This window comes from Podarcis filfolensis (assembly GCF_964270895.1).
Source record: "Podarcis filfolensis genome assembly, chromosome: 16".
Classification (NCBI taxonomy): Eukaryota; Metazoa; Chordata; class Lepidosauria; order Squamata; family Lacertidae; genus Podarcis; species Podarcis filfolensis.
Window position 1 is genome coordinate 18,130,816 of NC_139620.1, and position 23,007 is coordinate 18,153,822.

Below are 23,007 nucleotides of genomic sequence, written 5' to 3' on the forward strand. Positions count from 1 at the left end.
CACTGTATACAACCTTTAGAAGACATCCGAAGACAACTCTACAGTTTTATTATGTTTTTTATATGTTGGAAGTTGCCCAGAGTGGCTAGGACAACCCAGCCAGATGGGTGGGGTGGGTATGTATGTATGTATGTATGTATGCATGCATATTATTACTACTACTACTACTACTACTACTACTACTACTACTATTATTATTATTATTATTATTATTATTACTATTAAATAATATGAACCTATTTTCATCAGAGAAATGTTGGAGGGTGTGCATTTAAAGAACTATGATACCACTATCAAGTCATGGCTTCTCCCAAAGAATTCTGGGAGGGGAGCCATTGTTTGTTAAGGGTGCTGAGAGTTGTTAGGAGACCCCTGTTCCCCTCACAGAGCTACAATTCACAAGGTTCCCTGTGAGGAGGGAATTGATAAACCACTCTGGGAATTGTTGCTCCAGAAGAGGAATTAGGGGGGTGCAGCGTCTCATCCCAACTCTCAGTACCCTCAGTACACAACGGTATGGTGGGGTTGTGGCACATGGGCAGGCCTTATCCCGCTCTGTTCCCAATTGTGGGGAGGGCCTATGTGCAATCAGCAGACCTCCCCCTTCACAGAGCAGCCTCCAAAGCGCAGGCAGGGAATAGGACTCATGTCACTGAAGGAAGTGGGGTGTGTGCTTAGTGAGGAGAAGAGATGGAATTTTTGCTCTTGTCCAAACTCTTTCGCCTCGAAGAGACGAAATGGGGAATATGGGGAGAGGGGAAAGAAAGAGGACGAAGAACGGGCAGCGGCGGGGAGAGAGTGGCCTTTTGTGCAAGATGCCAGGAGGTTTTCTTGCACATTTATCACAAGAGGAAACAAAAGCTCGCCCTGCAAACATGCACACCCTGGTTGCCTAGGCGATGGCAACAAGGCCTGAGAGCTTGCAGGCCAGCATCCAAAGCGAACTAAATCAGAAGCGGGGGAGGAACTGGGGGGGGGGAGTGTTCCCTTGCCTCCCCGCCTTCTCCCCACCCCCCTTCCAAGGTTTGTTTGGAGGGATTCAGAGGGTTTTCTTAAGAAACAATGCAGCAGAAGATGCGGGGAGGAGGAGGATGAAAAATTTAGAACAGGCCAAAGGACGAGGGGCCTCTTTGGAAAGAACCAGGGGTCGGGCATTGCATTTTCTCAATTTTATTCACAGTGTTATGCGGTGTCTCTGGGGGAGATTTATGGAAAAGAGGAAGGCATGGCAGTGGAAAAGCCAAAAATAAAAAACCAAAGGCGCCCTCTCTTGTTCTCAGCACCCAGCTGGGATTGGGGAGGGCTCTGATTAGGAATCAGTCCCAAAGGATGTGCGGTGGAAAATTAAGCTACATTAACGTGATTCCTGTGAGGCCCCGGACGTTGGGGTGCAGCTCAGTGGCACTGTAACCGCTCTGCGTACAGAAGGTCACTGGGAAAATATCACTTGGTGAAGCCCTGGCATGCCACCGCCAGTCAGCATAAGCAATACTAAACCATTAATTTGATTCTGAATTGATTTTAGAATGCTGTGTTACTTCTACTGTTGTTAGCCGCTCTGAGCCCGGCTTCGGCTGGGGAGGGCGGGATATAAATAAAATATTATTATTATTATTATTATTATTATTATTATTATTATTATTAATGGCTTATTCAAGGCAGCTTCCTAGTTTCCTAGACATGGGAGGAGGTTTCCCACTGCATCTCTGAATGAGCTGTTGTTCTGGTCCAGCCCCCTTCCTGACACTGGGGAGCAGGCAGCTTCAGCTGCATAGGGTGTGACTACATGGTGCAGTCTGTCCTGAAGGAGGATTACCCAGACTTGGAGGAGGCTGCCTCTCTCCACGGGTCATTCTCTGGCCTAATTTCCTTCCAGCCAGCCTCCAGGTGGGGTGGGGAATTAATGGGTCATACTACCAGACCTCAACAATGCGCTACTGGAAGCAACCTAATAATCCTCTGTAGCAGTGTGGCAAGATTACTTGCCCTCAGGAGATGTGTGCCCGGAACAGTGACTCATCCAGAAGCACAGTTCTTCACCCTACAATGCTTAAATTTCACCAGATGCATCAGAGTAGATATTACCTGCCCTCAGAGAAGGCCACACTGTGGTTTTGCATGAGCTGCTGATCTGGGTGTAAAGCTCCTGCAAGGCCTGGGGACTTAATTACACATGCTCTGCAACTGCAGAAAGTTGCCAGTTCCAATTCCCAGAGTCTCCCGTCAAATGGAGGAGAACCAGTTTTATTTAGCCAAGGACAGGAGATTATTTTAAGTAAACCTTTCAAGCCATGAACTGGCATACCTCTGCCTTGAAGTCACAAAACAAACATGCTTCAGCAACCGGAAGCAGCAGTGGGGAGTGGGAGGGGAGAAACCTCTGCAGAGCATCATCCAAAGAGAAAAAATGCCCATGACTTGTGCAGAAAATTTGGGCAGAAAACCCACTTTTAAGAAATACATCATTTAAAAAAAATAATGAATTAGTGGCATAAAACAAGTGCAACTGAGAAACCTAGTCAAGTCTAAAATCACATTTGTAACCAACTGTTTTTCCAGCTAAACTTCCATGGAAAGTACATATATTTTATGTGCATAGCTCTTAAGAACTGTTAAAATAAATGTTAAATAGTTTTGAGTGACATTTTTACTTTAAAAACCTAAACCAAGAAAGGAAGCATATGCACTATTTAACCGTCACACTTTAAAATATATACAAGGAGTGCAATAAAAATAATTTTGAAGTCAGGATTTTAATATGTTTGTAACATTTAAAAACCTGCTGTGCAGTCCTGCACATGTCAACTCAGAAGTAAGTTCCATTACACTCAGTGGGAGTAACCTTAAGTGTTTATAGGATTGTAGATTCAGGTAGGTAGTCGTGCTGGTCTGACGCAGTTGAAATAAAATGAAATAAAAATAAAATAATTGTCCGGTAGCACCTTAGAGACCAACTAAGTCTGTTCTGAGTATAGGTTTTCGTGTGTATCTGAAGAAGTGTGCATGCACACAAAAGCTTATACCCAGAACAAACTTAGCTGGTCTCTAAGGTGCTACTGGACAATTATTTTTTTTTTTATTTATAGGATTGTAGCCTAAGTGAACTTTATGCTTTTCCTCTAACCCATGCAAACATTTGATCTCGGGTACTTTGGGTGAATGGAAAAACTTTGCAAATCTTTACATGAAACATGAAATTAGTATACATGCATGTTAGCAAACAAAAGCAAAATAAGTCAAATAAACAACCTCCGTCAGGTATCCACTGATTTTGAACAGTGGAAATTTTTTGTTTCTTTTTTTAAACCATATCACAGATTGGAAGTTTAGGAAACATTGAGCTAGGGCTGGCAACAGAACAAGCATTTTCGTTGGTGCCCACACACACACACACACACACACACACACACACACACCGGCACACACAACCCACTGAGTGTTAAGTAAACAAGGGAGGGAGGGTCACTGTCACCATGTCTGGAGGGTACATATTTATTAATGATGGCTGTACATTACTCCAGTATCAGAGGTGGTCCCCTCTGAATACCAGTTGCTGGGAATCTCAAGTGGGGAGAGTCTTGATGTCCTCATGCCCTGCTTGAGCTGTCCTTCCCAGAGGACTAGACAGGCCTTTGGTCTGATGCAGACACCAGGTTCGTCTTTTCTCATGCCCTCACAGCCCATCACCCTCTCAACTCATGGTGAGTGACTGTCTGAAGCTAGGAGTCTCCTGCAGCTCCAGGAATCTCCCCGCAAGGAAAAACCAGTGGAGGCTTTGAAGCACATTCGGCAAGATATGAAATTACAGGCGTACATTGGTTATTGATTTTAATCCGTTCCGGGAGTCCATTCAACTCCCAAAACGATTCGAAAACCAAGGCGCGGCTTCCGATTGGCTGCAGGAGCTTCCTGCACTCAATCAGAAGTTGCGGAAGCCGCGCTGGACATTTGGCTTCCAAAAAATGTCCGCAAACCGTTTGTGATGTTCGGGAGACGATTTGTTCGACAACTAAACCGTTCAAGTACCAAGGTACCACCTGTAATCCCCTTCAGACTTTCCTGTTCAACATGCAAAGGTGTGAAGCTTAGGGAGCCCAGCACCACCCCTCTTGTCCATAGCATCGAAAGATTGCTTGAAGAGGGCTACAGCCAAGAAGCAGATAAAGGATGAACACAACTTGCAATCTTAGGCCCATGAGCTCATCGCCTCATTCTGGGCAGAGACGTATAATCAAGATTTATTTGGTCCTAGAGACATCCTCTCACTGACTGCCACGAGGTTCATCCTGACTAGGAGGACAAACCACAGCAAGCTGAACACCAAACTCTCTTCCTGGTTCATGAACTCACTATTGACTTTTTTTTAAAAAAAACCATTTCCAAAAACAGCAGCTAAGACAAAATGCACATCACACACACACTTCTCTGCCCTTACTATTCCTTTTAATCTTTTTAGGTTTTGGTTTTAATCAAAACTACTATGAACAATTGGGACGCGGGTGGCGCTGTGGGTTTAACCACAGAGCCTAGGGCTTGCTGATCAGAAGGTCGGCAGTTCGAATCCCCATGACGGGGTGAGCTCCCGTTGCTCGGTACCTGCTCCTGCCAATGTCAAAGTGCAAATAGATAAATAGGTACCGCTCTGGCGGGAAGGTAAACGGCGTTTCCGTGTGCTGCTCTGGTTCGCCAGAAGTGGCTTAGTCATGCTGCCACATGACCTGGAAGCTGTATGCCGGCTCCCTAGGCCAGTGAAGCGAGATGAGCACCGCAACCCCAGAGTCGGTCACGACTGGACCTAATGGTCAGGGGTCCCTTTACCTTTACCTACTATGAACAATAAATAATAATTACTAATAAAAAAATCTTCCTACCATAAGGATTTCTAGACCCTCCCAAGAAGGGCAAATAATATTTTAAGCCCAAGGGCCACAGAATCACAGAATTGTAGAAATGGAAGGGACCATGAGAGTCATCCCTGCAATGCATGAATCTTTTGCCCAATGTGGGCTTGAACCCACGACCCTGAGATTAAGAGTCACATGCTCTACCGCCTGAGCTATCCATAGTCCCTTCTACACAACCTTCCAAGAGCAAAATGCCGGTGGAGGGCAGGCCAGAGGTGTACGTGGCGCAGAGCAACTAATGCAGATTTCATCTTTGTATAATAGGCTAGTTTCTAAACACACTCAAATCCCTCTTCATCCTCCATGCAGGCAAGCAAGAGTGTTATCTATCGGCATTTTAGAGCACATTCAAACCAATCAGAAACGCCTAGGATGAGACATGTGTCCTGGGGGAGAGATCAGAGGGCCAGAAAGAGATGCCTGGAGGGCTACATTCAGCTCTCAGGCCTGTGAGTCTTCAATCCCCCACCTCCAAGATGTCAGCAGGTAGACACTTCTCTCAGACAGAAATGCACTTAAAAGAAAGAAAAGCAAATTCAGGACAGGGCAGAGACCGTGAGGTCTGCACTCCAAATGCGCAACCCCCGTCTTGCATTAAGCAATTAAGCAATACTCACCAACTTGGTGGCACACCAAGGCGCAGTCACGGTTGACGGTCCAGTGCCTTCCCCCACCATCCACTTAGTCCTGCAAGTGGCTGGGCATCATGGAGCCTTCAAAATACTCAGCAGCTGGGGTCAGACCCCCCTCCCCGTCCCACTCCGTGGGGAGAGCCCCAGCTTTCAACATCTACAACGGCCGCGATGCAGGGGTTCCGGAAGCGAGCTGTGGAAAGACCAAACCCGAAATGGGAGATCAGCAAGCAAGAAAACAACCTCCACTGGGCCTGGGATAAGGAGGGTCATTCAGTGATCATCTTATTGCTGTTCAAGCCACTGGCCGTAAACAACCATCGTAAGTACACTAGACATGAGGAATGGAACACAAGATGGGAGACAAACAAGCCCCCTTTCGTGTATTGTGCTGCACTCTCAATCTGCACCATGTTTACCCCAGGACTTCAGGGTACCTCAAGGACCACCTCTCCCCATAACAACCAACCCTGGACTCTGCATTCATCATCTGACACCCTTCCTTGTGTGCCTCCTCCATGAGAGGTCTGGAGGGTGGCAACAAAAGAACGGGCCTTTTCTGCAGTGGCACCCCTTTTGTGGAATGCTCTGCATTCTGTTTTTGTCACCAGGTTAAGCAGCATCATTTTTGTCTAATACTTTACAAGGGTGGCTCAGTCTCACTCCTGGCCTGGAGGAGCAGAATATAACCCAGTGTTTCTCAAACTCTGGTCTGCAGCTGTTGTTGGACTACAACTCCCATCATCCCTGACCACTGGGTCCTGCTGGCTAGGGATGATGGGAGTTGTAGTCCAACAACAGCTGCGGACCAGAGTTTGAGAAACACTGGTATGAGCCCATCCATGCCACAGCACAGAAACTAAGGCTGCAAACCCTAGGTACACTCCAGAGGAACTTGCCTATCCAGTGGACACGCAACAAGGGCTTCATTGCAAGGCAGGCGTAGTCAGATATAGCACATAAAGGTTTCCCTCCAGGGAACCAGCCGAAGAAATAGTTGTGAACTTGGAGGAGTCATTTCTCCTCCTCCTCCCTTCCTTCTCTACCCCTCCAGGCCATCAATGCACAACAACAAAGAACCAGCCTTGGAAGTTGCTGGCTCCAGACACTTTATAGCCTAGCAATGTCTCTGGACTTATCTGCAAGACAAGGCGTGTCCAGACTGTTCCAAAAGGCAGGGAATCAAGTGTTTTGGCCCTTTGGCCCTTCCAAGTCACTGGTATATGAAAGACAGGAGGTGTCCACAGGCCCCGCCCACCCACCGCCTCAGCTGAAAAGGAGGGGCCTGGAGCCCTGTGGACGATATGTCTCATTGTGATTCTGTGGGCTAATGAGATGTTTTTGTTTCTCGTTTCATAAAATTTATGAAACACATGAATGCAAAAGAAACCTCAGAGTGGTTTACAAAAAGAACAAAACAATGAAATTATCAGTAAACAACAGCTGAAAACAACTACAGTGGTGCCTTGGTTTAAGAACAGCTTAGTTTATGAACAACTCAGATTAAGAACGCTGCAAACCCGGAAGTAGGTATTTCGGTTTGTGAACTTTGCCTTGGAAGCAGAATATGTTCTGCTTCCTGTTGAGTGTGTTCCATTTGTAATTTGAGTCCCCCACTGCTATGGGAAAGCACACCTTGGTTTAAGAATGCTTTGGTTTAAGAATGGACTTCTGGAACGGATTATAAACAGTTTGTAAACCAAGGTACCACTGTACTTAAAACATTCAGAGAGTAATTAAACTTGTTACAGATAGGTAGCCGTGTTGGTCTGCCATAGTCAAAACAAAAAAAATTTTTTTTCCTTCCAGTAGCACCTTAAAGACCAACTAAGTTAGTTCTTGGTATGAGCTTTCGTGTGCATGCACACTTCTTCAGATACACACCATGTATCTGAAGAAGTGTGCATGCACACGAAAGCTCATACCAAGAACTACCTTAGTTGGTCTTTAAGGTGCTACTGGAAGGAAAAAAAATTTTTTTTGTTTTAATTAAACTTGGTAAGCTTAAAACACAGATTAAAACACCCGCCAGAGTTCTACATATCTGGGTAGGTTTGCCTCAACAAATTTTTTTTTAACATGGATCGAAAAGAGTAACCGTGAAGCTGCCTGCCTGACATCAATAGGCAGGGAGTTCCAAAGTTCAATTTCTTACAAACACAGAATGGATATTGTGTGTTACCTATAACCTGGCATTCTGCAAATCAAAACAGTCATAACAGGCATATATGGGGTAAGGTAATCTTACAGGTAAACTTGCAAGTTATTATGGGTTAGGTGTGGTCCAAACACCTAGAGGGCCCCAGATTGGCACGGGCTCACTTAAGAGGTCATCCCCATTTGACTCAGCTTCCTTCTGCTGCCAAATAGGAATGAGTTCATCCAAACTGGTTTCTAAAGTAAGAGTTGATGGTTTGGGCTGGAGAGGGGCTGGGGTTCTTATTGGGGTGGTTGGGCGGGTGCCTTCAAAGAAGTAACTAGTGGACAGGATGCTTTAGCTGAGATTCCTGCATTGCACGGGGTTGGACTAGATGTCCCTCAGGGTCCCATCCAATTCTATGACTCTATTACAGCAGTCTGGCAGCCAGCATATTCCACTGTACCTTGTTACTCAGTTTCACAACTCAACTATTAACAAATTCACATTTGATTCTTCTTGCAGAGCTAGTAAACGTGAAAGGCGAGACAGCCCAAGGGTCTATAGAGCCGGGACGATGGACTATTGACCTGCTAATTACTGTCAGTTGACTGCCTTGCATTTGATGATAGCTGCCCTATAGCTGAATATTGCACAGTGCCGAAAGGCTATCACGTCAAGCCTTGGAGTACTGACCAGCTAATTGCTATGATAGTCAAGTGGAACCTCCACACTCACAAGGCCAGACACCTCTATGAACTGCATACTCGGGATTGCTAACGCACAGGGATTGCTAAGACTGTCACTTGGCAGGCTGCAACACACGTCTGGCAGGCAGCAAATGTCCTGCTGGGGTTGCACAGCTATGCCATTACAATAAGCTGGTGGCCACTTGGCTTAAGAGATCCAACCACTATGTCCCAAGATCACTAAAATGGAACCTCCATGTACAGTGGTACTGTACCTCTGAAGGTCTGATGCCGAGGACAAACACTCAGGTAAGGGCCATCATCTTCCATGTCCTGCTTGGGAGCTTCATCCCAGAGGGGCCAGACTAGCCATGACCAAAAACAGAACCATTTACCTGATCCAACATGGTAATCACATTAAGAAATACAGGGATGCCAGAAATACCAAGTCTGACCGTTGACTAAACTGACCAGCAGTGGTTCTCCAGCGTTTCAGAGAGGGGGCATTCCCAGCTTTATCGAGAGATGCCACTGAGCCGCAGCCCCTTCCCTGCCAGTGCTCCAATTGGCACCCCAAGTGCCATATAAAAACAAAAAGTAGCTGGCGAGGTACTCTCTGGTCCTGTAGGAGTCTGGCCATTTAAGAAGACTGTTGCTCAGCAGCACAGCACATACATGATTTGCATGCAAAAGGTCCCAGGTCCAAGCCCCAGCATCTCTAATTAAATCTAATTAAAGGATCAGGTTGCCAGTTGACAGAGGAGACTTCCTTCTGCCCAAGACCCTCCCAATTGAAACGGATAGTCTTCCGCTGAATGGATGAGATGCTGAACCGAATACAAAGCATCTTCCGGTGTTCTGGGTAGCGGCACCACAACTGCATTTTAAAAACTAAGAATCATCCATTTTTGGGTTTTTTTAAGAGTCACTGAGCTTGTCTCTTTGCTTCAATTTAAAGAAGTAATTTGCCACTGTTTTGGGGCTCTTCTCTGGTGCTCCAGAACCAGGAAGCTCAGACGAAGCATCTGGTCCCTCGCCCTTGGTTGCCGTCTGTTTGTGTCTGCATAACACGGCTGGCTGTAAATAATTGATTGCAAGCAATAGTTTGGAATTTAATTACATGGTTTTATAATGGTAGACTAACTAACTTGGGGGTTTTCTTGGTTGCAATTAGCAGCCGCTTCGTCACCGTTCTACTAATTCGTCGATTTAAAGAGCTGACAGTTATTGGTGCAACAGTTACCCAAAGAGGCGTAATTATCATAGATCTGGGGGCGGGGGTGAGAGAAGCGGGTGGGCTCTTCCCCAGCTAACGAAGTGAAGCGGATCGGAACAGCTTCCCTTTCCGCCCACTTCCAAATCTTCCAGGAAGGCGAGAATCAGTGCAGATCCAGCTAAGGCAAAGAGGAGTTCCCCGGGTGAGTGGGCGGGTTAGGAAACCCACATTAATACGACAGATGAACCAAACCCTTCCTGCATATGCACACACAGGGCAACTCTTGGGAACAATTTCAGATATTCTGCGCTCCAGGGGCTCTCGCCTGAATGCGACCACATCAGCAGGACATATTGACACAGGAGCTGCCCCCGCGGGGGTCTTTCCTCTGCATTCGGAACCCCACAGGGCCGAAGCTGAGCCAGCATGTGGGCAATTGATTAAATGTTTGGGGTTTAATGCAGGAAACCCACTTGAAAACCCCCATTTTGCAGAAGAAGGGAGAGAGAGGGTGGGCCCCAGCGGGATAGGATTACTACTACTGAGCAACTTCTCACATTGAGCAAGACCAATTCAGCCTTGCGAAGGCCATAGAGAGAGAGCAGGTTCTCCAACAAAAGGATCTGGCTCTGTGGCAGAGTGTCTGCTCTGACTGCAGAAGGCCTCAGGTTCAATCCCAAGCGTTTCCAGTGATGGGAAAGATTTCTTCCTGCTCAAGACCTGGCTAGCTAGGAATAGATAATGGTGAATACAGGTGAGTGGTTGATCAGTGTTAGAAACTCAGATATCAAAGCTAGGCACCTAATGGCTCCTAAAACCAGGGTTGCACAGTCGCCAAAATGGAATACCTAGTTGCCATTTTGGGGCCAGACTTTTGGGTTCCTGAAATTCGATCTGATTGTGCAGATAAAATATAATGGAAAGAATTCTACAGGGTGTGTTGCTAGTATGTGGAAACAGGCAAGATCCAAGGCATACGCCTCCAGATGATGGAGACATCTGGCGCTATCCTGGCACCTGGGCATCTTCACTTGGTCACAAGTGGCAGGCAGCCAGGTGCAAAATGCACCTGGTGGATTTTGAACGCTGCTGGGAGTAGATAGTGGCAAGGCAGGTGGGCTGTTCATCCAAGGATCAGGTAGTTTCCTAGGTTCAGCAGTGGAAAGAGGTTTCTCTCAAGGTGCAAAAGAAGGAACCATGGTACAGTCGTACCTTGTAAGTCGAACACCTTGTGAGTTGAACGTCTTGGCTCCCGAACGCCGCAAACCCAGAAGTGAGTGTTGCGGTGCCTGCAGCCAATCGGAAGCCACGCCTTAGTTTCTGAACATTTTGGAAGTTGAAAGGACTTTGGGAATGGATTCCGTTCAACTTTTGAGGTACGACTGTATGCACTGCACAGTTGGGGCATAAATTTTCACGGAATTCAACGCCGCACGGTATAGCGACAAGTCTGATCGCTTCTTTCTTTTAAAGGAGTGGACAAACTCATGGAAAGAGGATGCACCCACCCAGGAAAATTAGGCGTGCTATCTAAATAGAATGATTAGAGGGAGCTCTGAGTACAAGGTAGAGAGGGCAAACAAGGAGGGAAGATGGCGGCCCTCAGAGCCTGCCTTGGTTGACAGCATCTGCTAGGCCACTGCTGGACTAGACAGACGTGACTGAGAAGGCCTCTCCTTGCATCCTTGTGAAACAAAGGCATTCCTCTGCCTGCACCGGGAAGACAAACCAGAGCAAGACAACGCATCCCAAAGCTCAACTAGGGCAGCATTTGACAACCTGGCTCCCACCAGGCATCTTAGACTACGACTCCCATCAGCCCCAGCCAGGAGCTATGATGGTCCTACAAGACTTTCTGGGCTAACTGGCCACGATGGCTATGTTCTGCCCTCCACAGTCAGAAGCAGCAATGCTTCTGAATGCCAGTTGCTGGAAACAGCAGGAGGGGAAGAGTTGCTTCTGTGCTGGGGTCCTGCCTGTTAGTTTCCCACAAACATGGAGTTGGCCTCTGCGAGAACTGGATGCTATATTATTATTATTAAATTCACCCAAGGACCACAGGGCGGTTTACAATACAAAAATACATAACGTAAGAACTAGACTGGATGGGCCCACTGGACTGATCCAGCTGTCTCTTTGTGTTTTTATCTGTTAAGCAAAAGAGTTTTCTGTTGTTGTTTTTTTTTAAAAAAAGTCTATTGTAGCATTAAGAAGAGAGGCAGCCCACTGTGCACCTGCTGATGGGAGAAACAGGTGGGAGCTGTTTACAAAATCTGCAGTAATACAGGAGCTCAGCACCTGCCTCCGCAGCTGAGGTGCTCATGGCTATACCCCAAACATGCGCACATACACACACTCTCCGTCCTCTGCTTGCCGCCATCTGTAGCCATCAGGCAGGAGTGCTAAACGGCGCTCCCAAGCAGGATTTTCTCTGGCTTAAAGGAAATGAGCATGCCTAGCTGGGTTTGCACAATAGGGTCATCTTCGCCTCCCGTCCATCACTTTGCAACCAGCCCCACCCCCCGTGGAGAACGTGCAACACCAGGCTGGCCCCCCTTGCCACCAACCACAGGGGCAAAGATGTTGTTAGAACAGTAGCAGGCGGGGGGGGGTGGGGAGAGAGAGATGGGGAAGAGAAGGAGAAAGACTCCCAGGCCTCTGCACATAAGGCGAAAGCAAACTGCTCCTCTATGTCTCTCTATCTATCTATCTCTCCAGCACATTCACAAACCACAACAAAGCTATTCCAAAAGGACAGGCCACCTCTTGTCTCTTCCTTAGGATGACACCACATGCTTTTAGGTGTATAAATTTCTCTCCATATAAATGTCTCACCTTTTTCTTGCCCCTACAAGTGTGCGGCAAAGCACAACTCTATTCAAGTATTACTCACAACATGGGAGCCTTTAGAGAGAAAGGTGTCAATTTTCCATTAGAAACTAAATTAATTAGACTAGAAACTGCTCGCCAGGAGGGTCTGGACTGTTTTCGCAGACTAATAACCCACCCTGTAGGATTCCCTCGGTTATATTTTATCTGCACAATCGGAATGAAGTTCAGGAACCAAATTGCTTTTTCTGTGCAGCCTGAGCAGGAGCAGTCGCCGTTAAGAAAAAGAGGTTGGAATTGGCCAATATATATGTGGATTGTCCCTGGTTCAAGTGACATGGTGTTCTTAAAGCTCTCTCAAAGCTCTTAACCTAGCTCAAGGTAGTCATCTGAACTAGCCAGATGTGTAACTGAGAACCAATCACAGTCTATCGTTTGAAAAATAAGACTTTAGAAGAGTCTTGCCCCCGAACTGGCAACTAGAAATTCCATTTTAGCGACTGTAACCTTGGTTTAAGGAGGCATTTGTTGCCTAACATATATCCCAGTTTCTAACACTGCCACTGGTGGGCAGGCCAAAAGACAAAATTGGGAACAGCCAGAGCAAGAGGCAAGAGCCTCCCCTTTGTACAGAAAGTTACGTACCAGCCACGCAAAAGGCAGTTTCCCCATACATCCCCAACCCACTCATCTCTCTGTCCTCCGTCCAGTCAAAAAACACACCACAGCTGAAAGATGCATTAAAACCAAAGCAAGAACTGCAGAGACAAGAGTGCATAGCAGGGCTGATGAGAGGGATAGGGTCTGAGTCCCACAGGTACACCAAAGGGGAGGTAAAGGCCACAATTTTATAATTACAGCCAGTTCTAGAAGGGTAGCCTTGCTGCAGCAGGGGGAGAAAAATAGTATTGTGGAACCTAAACGCCCAAGGGATTCAACAGTGCCTCAGCTTTTATGGAGGCATATGTGACCAAGTTGGTTCCAGTGTTTTTCTGCCACAATAAAAACTGTCTGTCTTTTAAAACGGCGCCACAAGACTCTTGTTTTGCGATTAAAACGGAGAATCGTACAGATTAGCAAGCTGGCGTCATGGGACCAAAAATTTCCTACTACTTTTGTTTCTCTGTAACAACGCATTGCAAAAATATCAGGCAGGCATGGCAGCTGCAAAGTTTTTAGCTTTGCTTACTAAATGTGAAATAAAATAAACAGGCTAAGCAGGATTGTTCTTGGGGGGGGGGGCATTGGACATTACAGTTAAAAGTTTTCCAGAAAACACACATCACAGCAGCCAGCGATAAAAGCTAGTACCTTACATTCAGAAATGTCAAGTCCTGGAATTCCTCCTCCTCCCCTAACGCAGGCAGAATTCCATACTCCCCAACGACCATTATCTCCATTTCCAAGAGGAAAACACAAGAGCAGTTTTTGCCAGTGCAGCAGCAGCAGCAGCGAGGGGGATCAGTTGCCCCCCTCCCCTGCCTCACGGTCATTTGCAGGCTGATCACCACAACAGGACACACCATCTGCAGCTCTGAGATCTCCCACACAGAGCCAGCCCCCCCCCACCCGCCCTCATTCCAACAGGCCGTCCCAGCAAATGAAAACACTTGACTGAGGGGCTGCCGGCAACCACCTCATTATCTCCAGATCAAAAACCCCACACAAAACCCTTAAAATGGAAGGCCTGAAATGTGGCATGGCAGGCTCCCTGCTAGACAACAGAGACTGCATTCACACCGATATCATCACCCTAAAATGCCTGCCACAGAAACCAGTGCAGGAAAACAGCACATCTGCAAACCAAAGGGCCATTTCTCCCACAATAGGTAGTTGCCTCACTTCATGACTGAAGGGGACCAGCTCACATGATGGAACGTTCTTTCCTGCAATAAAATGAAAATTCCAACACTCTGGAGTTGTTGGTTTTTTTTTTTTTTGTTCTTTTTTAAAACCAAAACATTGACCACAGGAAACTAGCAGATCAAGAAGAAAGGTTATTGCTTAGCTTTCTCCCTGACAACCTTCATGCGGGATTTTAAAAACAAACTTGGGGAGGGAGGCATTCCATCAGGTGAGGCCTCAGCTTAGTGGTACAGCCTAGACAAAAGTCAGCCACCTCAATGAAAACCAGGCCAAAGAGGCTGCTATTTCCTCATAAATTACAGTGTCACACATAAATGCGCTGTGGTGCTCAGACCCTACATTTGGGCTTCCCACAAAGTAGTGTTAGAAACTCAGGTACATAAGCTAGGTGCCAAATGACTCCTTAAAACCAGGGTTACAACTGCCAAAACAGAATGTCTAGTTGCCATTTTGGGGCCAGATGGCTCAAAGGTCGTATTTTTCAATACGGCTTTTTGGTTCCTGAAATTCATTCCGATTGTGAAGTTAAAATATCACAGACAGAATTCTACAGGATGTGTTGTTGCTGTGTGAAAACAGGTAAGATCTAAGGCACGCACCTCCAGAAGGTTGAGACGTCAGGTACCATCCTGACACCTGGGCATCTTCACTTGGTCTCAAGTGGCCGATAGCCAGGTGCAAAATGCACCTGCCGAATTTCGAACACTGCCCCAAAGACATCTGGCAGGCCACTGTGAGAACAGGATGCTGGACTGGGTGGGCTGTTGGCTTGAGGCAACAGCCAGACTCTATGGCAACTCTTACCAATAAAGCAGAACAGAGTATTCTAGAGAGCAAATATAAACAGCCTGTAGCCTACTAAGTGTGGCTGGCCCAGAAGGCATAAGATGAGCCTGCTGGATCATGCCCATGGCCCTTCTAGTCACAAATCCTCTTCTCAGAATGGACAACCAGATGCCGCAACGGGAAGCCCACACACAGGTCCCAAGAACACTCTTCCTTGCTTCAACTCCTGCCAACTGGTATTCAGAAGTATAGTGATCACGGCTAGTAGCCATCACTAGCCTTCTGCCTCATGAATCTGTCCAATACTCTTTTAAAGCTATCCAAGTTGGTGCCCATCATTGCCTCTCGGGGGAGGGAGTTCCATAGTTTTAACTATGCGCTGCGTGAAAAAGTATTTCATCTGTCCTGACGTTCACCTTCAACATTCAGCTCCATTCTATGTCCACGAATTCTAGTGTTACGAGAGAGGGAGAAAAACTTCTCTCTATTCGCTTTCTCTGTGCCATGCAAATTATATAAATTTCTATCATGTCGCCTTTTACCTGCCTTTCCCCCTAAACTATGAAGTCCCAAACGTTGCAAGCTTTCTTCACAGGGGAGTAGCGCTCCATCCTCTTAGGAATTTTGTTCACACTTTTCTGCACTGTTTCCAACTCAACCATCTCCTTATTGAGGGGAGAAGTTGCTGCCACTTCCCATGGAAGTAAGATTGGGGCTGGCAGGGGCACCAGCAGGGCTGGCAGTGCCCCTGCACCACCCCGACCCTTGACCTCACCTCACCCCCCTGCCTCTTCCCAGTACACAGCAGCAGCGACACTCCTTCTCCAAGGCTGCTCCCTCCAATTCTTGCTGAAACTATTAACTCCCATGGTGCCTTTGCCTGCGCTGGCAGGGGCTGGTGGTACTTGGAGTGCAATGACATCTGGAGGGGAGTCATGCTGCCTACTACTATAGAAGGTTGGCCTACCATGGCCAACATCTCTCACGAGCCTCAGCTACAAAGCACTGAAATGCCAGCTGCCTTGGGATTGGGCCTTTTTCATGACGGGGCTTCAGTTTCGCCTCTGCAGCCCAGCTCTCCAAGAAACCACAGTCATTATTTCAGGCATGTCCAACAGGTAGATCATGATCTACTGGTAGATCACTGGATGTCTAGTGGTAGATCACTGGCTCCCCCCAAAGCAGCTCAACAAGACTGGCTCCCTAAAAAAAGCTCAACATGTTTGACCCGAACCCCTCAAAAGGGGGTAGATCACTGCCAGTCTTTAACTCTGAGTAGATCACAGTCTCTTAGGAGATGGCCACCCCTGATCTAGATAGAGAAGAGCCATAGATTGGTAGCAGTACACCTGCCTTGCATGCAGAAGGTCCAAGGCTCAATCCCCAACAGGGTGGATTCATGTAGCATTCAGAATTCCAAGATTCTCATCAGCAGCATGTAGAATAATCAATCAATGTTCCATCCCCTATAAGCAAGCAGAACCCCTGCCCCCCCTTTGCGCTTCTAGGGCTGGGAAACAGGGATTTCAGGCAAAGTGGAGACCCCACATCTCTCCCTGCTTAAAGACACCACTCCAGACAGCAGGGGGCAAAGAAGCTGCAGCTCCCCCAATCGCCACCTAAATTAAAAAATCCAGATGGGTTTCAAGCAAGTCTTCTGCCTGAAGCTAAGTCACGGCTTAATTAAAAAACTCAAGAGAGCAGGATCCTGCACACTGACACACATCCTCAATGGAGGCACAGGTGCCAAGTCAGGCGAGAGCAGGATCAGCCCCAGAGCCAAATAAAAGAGTCCCAGCGCAATCAGCCAGGGCTCCTTGATTAAGCAGTTCTCCCTGTGCACCTTCTCAGCAATTACTATGTTCACGCCTGAAGGGGGAACCAAATAAAAAGCTCCAATGTGCACTCGGGAGAGCATTTTCCCATCGCAGAGAGAGCCAAGGCTGATCTTTGAATACAGAGAAGAACAAAAAAAAAACCAGAAGGGCAACAAGATGCAACCCAGGTGTAAGGATCCATTAGCAATTCAATATTTATCCGGGAGGAAAAAGGAAGAAGATACATAAACACAAGTGATTTATGGTTCCATTCGCATGTAACACCAAGCCAAACCATGGTTTCGGGCAAACCCACAAGCTCCCGGAAAGGAGATCGCAAACTTTGCTCCTCCTCGGTTCCTGTTGCGTTGCTGCAAGCTAAGCCATGGTTTGGACTTAGCGTGTTGTCCATAGCTGGGCTCATGGATTGTCTTCTCCAGACAAACTATCAGCCAAGAAGAAACCTTGCAGCAGGATATGACAAGGAGATGGAAATCTCCTCCCTGGGAAATTGCAGCGCCAGGGGTCACTAGTACACTCAGGTCCTGCTTGTGGGCTTCCCATCTGCTTGACCCCTGGGAGAACAGAATGCTAGCCTAGATAGACCTTTGGTGTGATCCAACAGCTGGGCTAGGATATTCTTAAAAACACTCTACAGCAATAAGAGAAAGGTAAGGGGTGGAAAAACGAGACACTTGTTCAGCTGTAAGAGCGCCATGCAGGAAGCGCACACAAACAGGCCATTTTCCTATTGCACACCATTCCCAGATGAAGCAAAAAGTGACCACAGCAGGAGAACACCATTTTTATTTTGGCTCCACATTCGGTAAAGACACACAGCTTGTCCTTGCTTGTGCGACAGAGCATCCAAGAGAGCCTAGGTTTCCCCATGGATGTGTAAAAGGGCTTCTGCCTTATCCAGGGCGGGGAGGTTCTGGAATCCTTGGTAGGTTCACATTCATACTATATATTTAAAGCACAATGATACCAAAGAAGAGCAGTTATATGTTTGCCATGCATGTGATATGGGGTCATAACTACATAACCTCCTCAGCCGCAGAGTGACTGCTGGAATGGGACAGTGTGTGGCTGGAGAAACTGGCCTGCTAACAGGAGGAGATTCTGTGCATACAGCTTTGTTTAGACATCAAACCATGCAAAACAGCCCTTAGACTCCCTATCCCTTACTCAACAGGATGGATGAAGGGACATTGTTTACGTATGGTCCATAGTGTGCATCGATGGTTCCAATACAGTGGTACCTCGGCTTACATACGCTTCAGGTTACAGACTCCGCTAACCCAGAAATAGTACCTCGGGTTAAGAACTTTGCTTCAGGATGAGAACAGAAATCGTGCTCCGGCGGCTCAGCAGCAGCAGGAGGCCCCATTAGCTAAAATGGTGCTTCAGGTTAAGAACAGTTTCAGGTTAAGAACGGACCTCCGGAACGAATTAAGGTACCACTGTAATGGGAGGGGGAGGATATGAATCTGTATATATCTGAAGAAGCTTGATGAAGTTGTAGCCAGTGAGAAATATGTGCTACCATCACTAGAGGACTTTCTCCCAAAAGTGACAGGAACCAAAGTATTTACTAAATTGGATGCCTCAAGCAGTTTCTGGCAAGCACCAAATACCCGAGTTATACACCGACGCCATCTATCACACTCTTCAACGCTTGCCATTTGGAATTGCAACAGCTTCTGAGATTTTTCAAAGGAAGATGACGGAACTTGTCCAAGGCATAAAAGGAGGTCTTCATGGATGACATCAATCAGGTACATTATTAGAAGACAGATTGGGGACACAGGGGACAGTCTTGACTTAGATCCATGAATCTGGACTCAAGGTAGACAAGGAGAAATGCGTTTTTCAGGGAGGCAAAGTTCTTGCAACAATTAAGACATGCCAGGTGAAGATAAATGCTATCAGAGGCTCAAAAGCAGAACTACCACCCTTTTTTGGAAATGTGAATTATCTTGCTTGATATGTGCAAGACGACCCCGCAGAAGCACATCCTCTAAACCTATTACTGAAATCCATCACGTCTTCGTTTGGGAGATCAGATTAGCAGGCTGCCTTTACAAAGATAAAGGACACGATCTCCACTGCCCCATGTTTGCAGTTCTATGATGCCAACATACACAGCAAACAACGGCAAGCTAGGTAGAATACACGATTCAGAATGGATGCTAGCAACATTCTACGCCAGAACTCTTTTCAAAGCAGAGAAACATTACAAAAAAACAAAGCCTGAAGTGCCTAGCTAGTATTTAAACACTGAAACCCTTTTGCTGATGCTCGTTCCAGGCTCCTCACAGACCATAAACCCTTGGTGACCTTGATTAAAAGGAAAATAATTAGACCATGACGACACCAATGTCTTCTCGTAAGAATGGTAAGATTCAACCCAGTAGCTAAATACATCACAGAAAGAAAATTTGGCCATACCATAGCCAACACCTGCCAAAAAAACCCTCCCTCAAAACACAAGCAGAGAGTTACAAGTTAGAGAAGATTGCTAAGGTACTACATTCTTCCAGAACCTAGCAGCATCTAAATGCAGGTTTCAGTGAATCCAAACAGCTACTTATGGAAATCCACCACCTTTTAATATATTTCAGATCAGGACGGCCTAAATATCCTGGTAATGCTTCAGAGATGACTGTTAAGTACTTTGTTGAGAATGGGCCACCAAGTGAACTGGAAAGTCTAATAAGGGAATAAAGTCTAATAATGTTGTCTATGAGGAAAGAAAAGGGCTGGAGCTAGGCAGGACATGAGAAATAATAAAATCTTATCCTGTGGCTATTGCAGAATAAACAGATTGACATCATGAAAGGAACCTTTTGTCTCTACACCCTGATTTTAGATAGACCTTGGAAAAGGTCCACAGCTGATCTAGGTGAACTGGGAGGTTGACACTATTTGGTTTGTGGGGGACACTACCCCAGGTACAGCGAGATACTCTCCTTGTCTGCCGTTGCTCTGACATTGTTGCACAACTGAACAACACCCCAGTTCGCTTTTGGCCTACCAGGTGAACTCATGACCGACAGTGCAAAGCATTTTACAGCAGCAGAATTCCAGGCATGCTGGATATATTACCATATATTTTGCCATTTTACCATCAGCCCTCACTACCTTCAAGGAAATGGAGAAGCAGAGAAAATTGGCACACAGGACAGGAAACCTTAACATGACCCAAACATTGCACTTTTTAACTACAGAACTTGGGTTTTGGATATGCCACTGGATTTGGATCAGTTATATTGCAAACGGGAAGACAAATTGGAACACCCATTCCAATCTTGGGAAAAGCTGCTTCTTCAGTTTTCCAAGCTAACAGAAGTTACAACTGTATTTCTAGGGCCGGTTCAATTTGGTACAAGAACTATATTTAGAGTTTATATCAAACTCAGTGAACAGGCCAAGGCTGGGCTCCAGCTTCTACGCAAGGAGCATGGAGCACCCACATGTTCAAATTGAATGTGGAATACAAAAACTTGGTGTTTTTCTCTATCCCTGAGAATGCAATTGGCCAAATGCAAGCTCAGCTTTTCTGAGACACTACCAAGCCATCTTGCAAGGCTCCCAGCAATGATACTTTGCAGACAATCACTCTCTTCGGTCAAGTTATTTGGAAATGTTTCAAGATTTAGTGATGAATGACTAACATCAATCAATGACCTGATGTTTCAACAATGCTGACTTATTTCATTATTGTTCCTTTAAAACAAAGAGATCAAGGTATGTGGATAGTGCCATTATTTAGTCTGGTCACTAGGCGGCCCTGGACTTAGTAGTATCTGGCTGCAGTCAGGAGTTTCTCTGTCTTGGTCTAAAGGGAGACAAAGTTTTCATCAAGGATCCTGCCTGGAGTGGCCTCCAAGGCTCCCATGTTTATATATGCAAAAAGAGGAAGTACTGCCTATCTTTGGAACTCATTGCCACAGGATGTTGCCACAAATGGCTATTTAAAGGAGTCTTGATAAATATACTGTGGGGTGGGGGTGGCAGTAAAAAAACTGCCTCAACTAGTGATGTCCAGCTACAATAGCAAAACAACTGGCGATGGAGAAAACTGCAAACAAGCTGCCGTGCTAAACAGGCCCACCCCCAAGTAGCTTTGGAAAAGGTGCTCGAACAGCCCATAATTCCCCTACCTTCCCTTCTGGGTATTTACGCCTGTTTGGAGGAACGGAAGATGCCCCTGGCGAGGGCGTAGCATCTTTCCATCCAACAGAAGGTGGCAATTCCTCCATTTTGGGGGGTCTTTCTTGCAGCTACCCAATTTTCTCATACACAGACACACACACGTGAGAAGCTTTTCGGGGTCTAAATAAAACAGGCGTTCCACCGTGGCTACAGTCTCCCAAGTCGATCTGTGCGCTCTATCCAGGCACACCTTTGGCTTCGGAGGCCACCGCCGCTCCAACGGCCACGGCCAGGCAACAAGCCAAAGAAGCCGCCTTGCATTCCCATGACGCCTTAGGAGGCAGGCACAGAAACAAGCCGGACTTGCGCTTCAGCTGCCCAGCCGATCACTCTGCCGGCTCTCTGGCGTTTGGGTCTGTTACTGTTCCAGCTACCTGGCCAAACAGGGCCCGTTTGCACAAGCGATTTGCACCAAACACCCCTCCTTAGTCACAATGCTCTACATGAAACCATTCCAAACGTGGCCCTGGCAGAGCAACCCCGGGCTCCCAACGTCCGTTTCCCCACGCCCATGTGTGTTTAAGACTCTTATCATTCAGATTAAAAAAGCGGGGGGGGGGTACAGGAAAATCAACAGCTCCCAGCTGTTTGGAAGCCCTGCAAAATTTCACCTGACCAGCCCACGCAGGGGAGCAAACCCGCCCCCACTCCCCGGGCGCGCCACTTCCTCCAGTTTTAAAGATACGTGCTGGATGCAATTTAGTAGAGATTGGGGCGGGAGGGGGGGGGAGAGAAGTGGGGGAAATGCCAAATCAATCCTGCAACCACCATCCACGCCTATTTCGCACCCGCCCACCCCCCTCCAGCGCTGTACGAGACCCGTTTCCCTCCCCCACCCGCTCCTCCCCATTGCAAAGATTTCCCAGGCTTCCCACCACCACCACCCCACACCCCCTTTGCAAAGCGATCGATGCCCCCGTTTCCCCTGGACAGGTTACCCAGGCAAATCCCAGGCTCTACAGAGGCCCATCGGAGCAGGAGGATTCAGCAGTCGTACCAGACGCCCTCCCCAGCACCCCCCTCCAACTGCCCCCTCCTCTCAAACAAGCTCCTCTCAAGTCCCCTCCCGCACATCCACAGCTGAAAGCCGGGGGGGGGGGGGAGAGCGCAGACACGGAACGGCCCCTTCCTTTGCCATCCTTACAAAACTCTGATTTCGAGGGGGTGGGGGTAGAGGAAACAAAAGGAAGACCCAGCCGCTCTTTCGAGCCGAATTACCATTGCATCCAGCAAGCAGCGGCCCCGATCCTGCTGCTCTCGGGCTTGCGTATGACAAAGGCGGACGTAGCAGCTTCCTTTCCTTCCCTGCTTCGGCGGCTTTTGTTCGTTCCCGGCCCTTTCTCTCCAGCCACCCAAACTGCCTGCAAAATTCCAATTTTCTCTCTCTCTCGGGCGTCTCCTTCCGTTTTCCATGCAATTACAAAAAAGGAAGAGGGGGAGGAAATCCAATTCGAAAATGTGTAAGATAGAAAGGGGAGAGGGGAGCACAAGGATTCAACAAGCCTGCGGTCCCTCGCCTTGGGAAAAGGCGAGAAGTCGTTGCAAACAGCCGCACCGCCCACACTGGAAGCTCCGGATCCACTCCTCTCCGGCGTCTCCCGGCGTGTGAACAGGAGAGGATTCGAACCTGTGGACGCTCCGCGGCTGTTCCCAGGCCCGCGCGCGCCTCCCTCCGGCGCTTCCATTGTCTCCGCCGCGAAGTTCCCACTGCCTCCACTCTCCCTCCCGCCCCCCTCCCGCCCCAATTAGTTTTATGGTTTACTGTTAAAGGGAAAGGAAGACAGAAAGCAGGGTGGGCGGGGGCGAAACTTCGCCTCCTCCAGACTTTTGACCCTTTCCAAACGCTTTTAAAATTAAAATAAAAGAGAGAGAGAGAGAGAGAGAGAGAGAGAGAGATGTCTAGGAAATAAACT

General features: G+C 47.3%; 1 protein-coding gene across 4 annotated transcripts in view; it reads right to left on the reverse strand.

The window, feature by feature from the left end:
* VANGL2 (VANGL planar cell polarity protein 2) overlaps nucleotides 1-22,772 on the reverse strand; it is a 42,640-nt gene extending 19,868 nt beyond the window's left edge. Inside the window, exons 1-2 of one of the 4 annotated variants that reach the window (XR_014542423.1) lie at nucleotides 22,313-22,772; nucleotides 5,522-5,729 (exon numbers count right to left, since the gene is read on the reverse strand). The gene's annotated coding sequence lies outside the window, so the exon portion shown is untranslated. Of the gene's footprint in view, nucleotides 1-5,521; nucleotides 5,730-13,723; nucleotides 13,939-22,312 lie in introns of those variants that run through there. The other 3 variants (XR_014542424.1, XM_083590302.1, XM_083590303.1) reach the window with 3 other exon arrangements.
* Nucleotides 22,773-23,007: the final 235 nt, after the last annotated feature.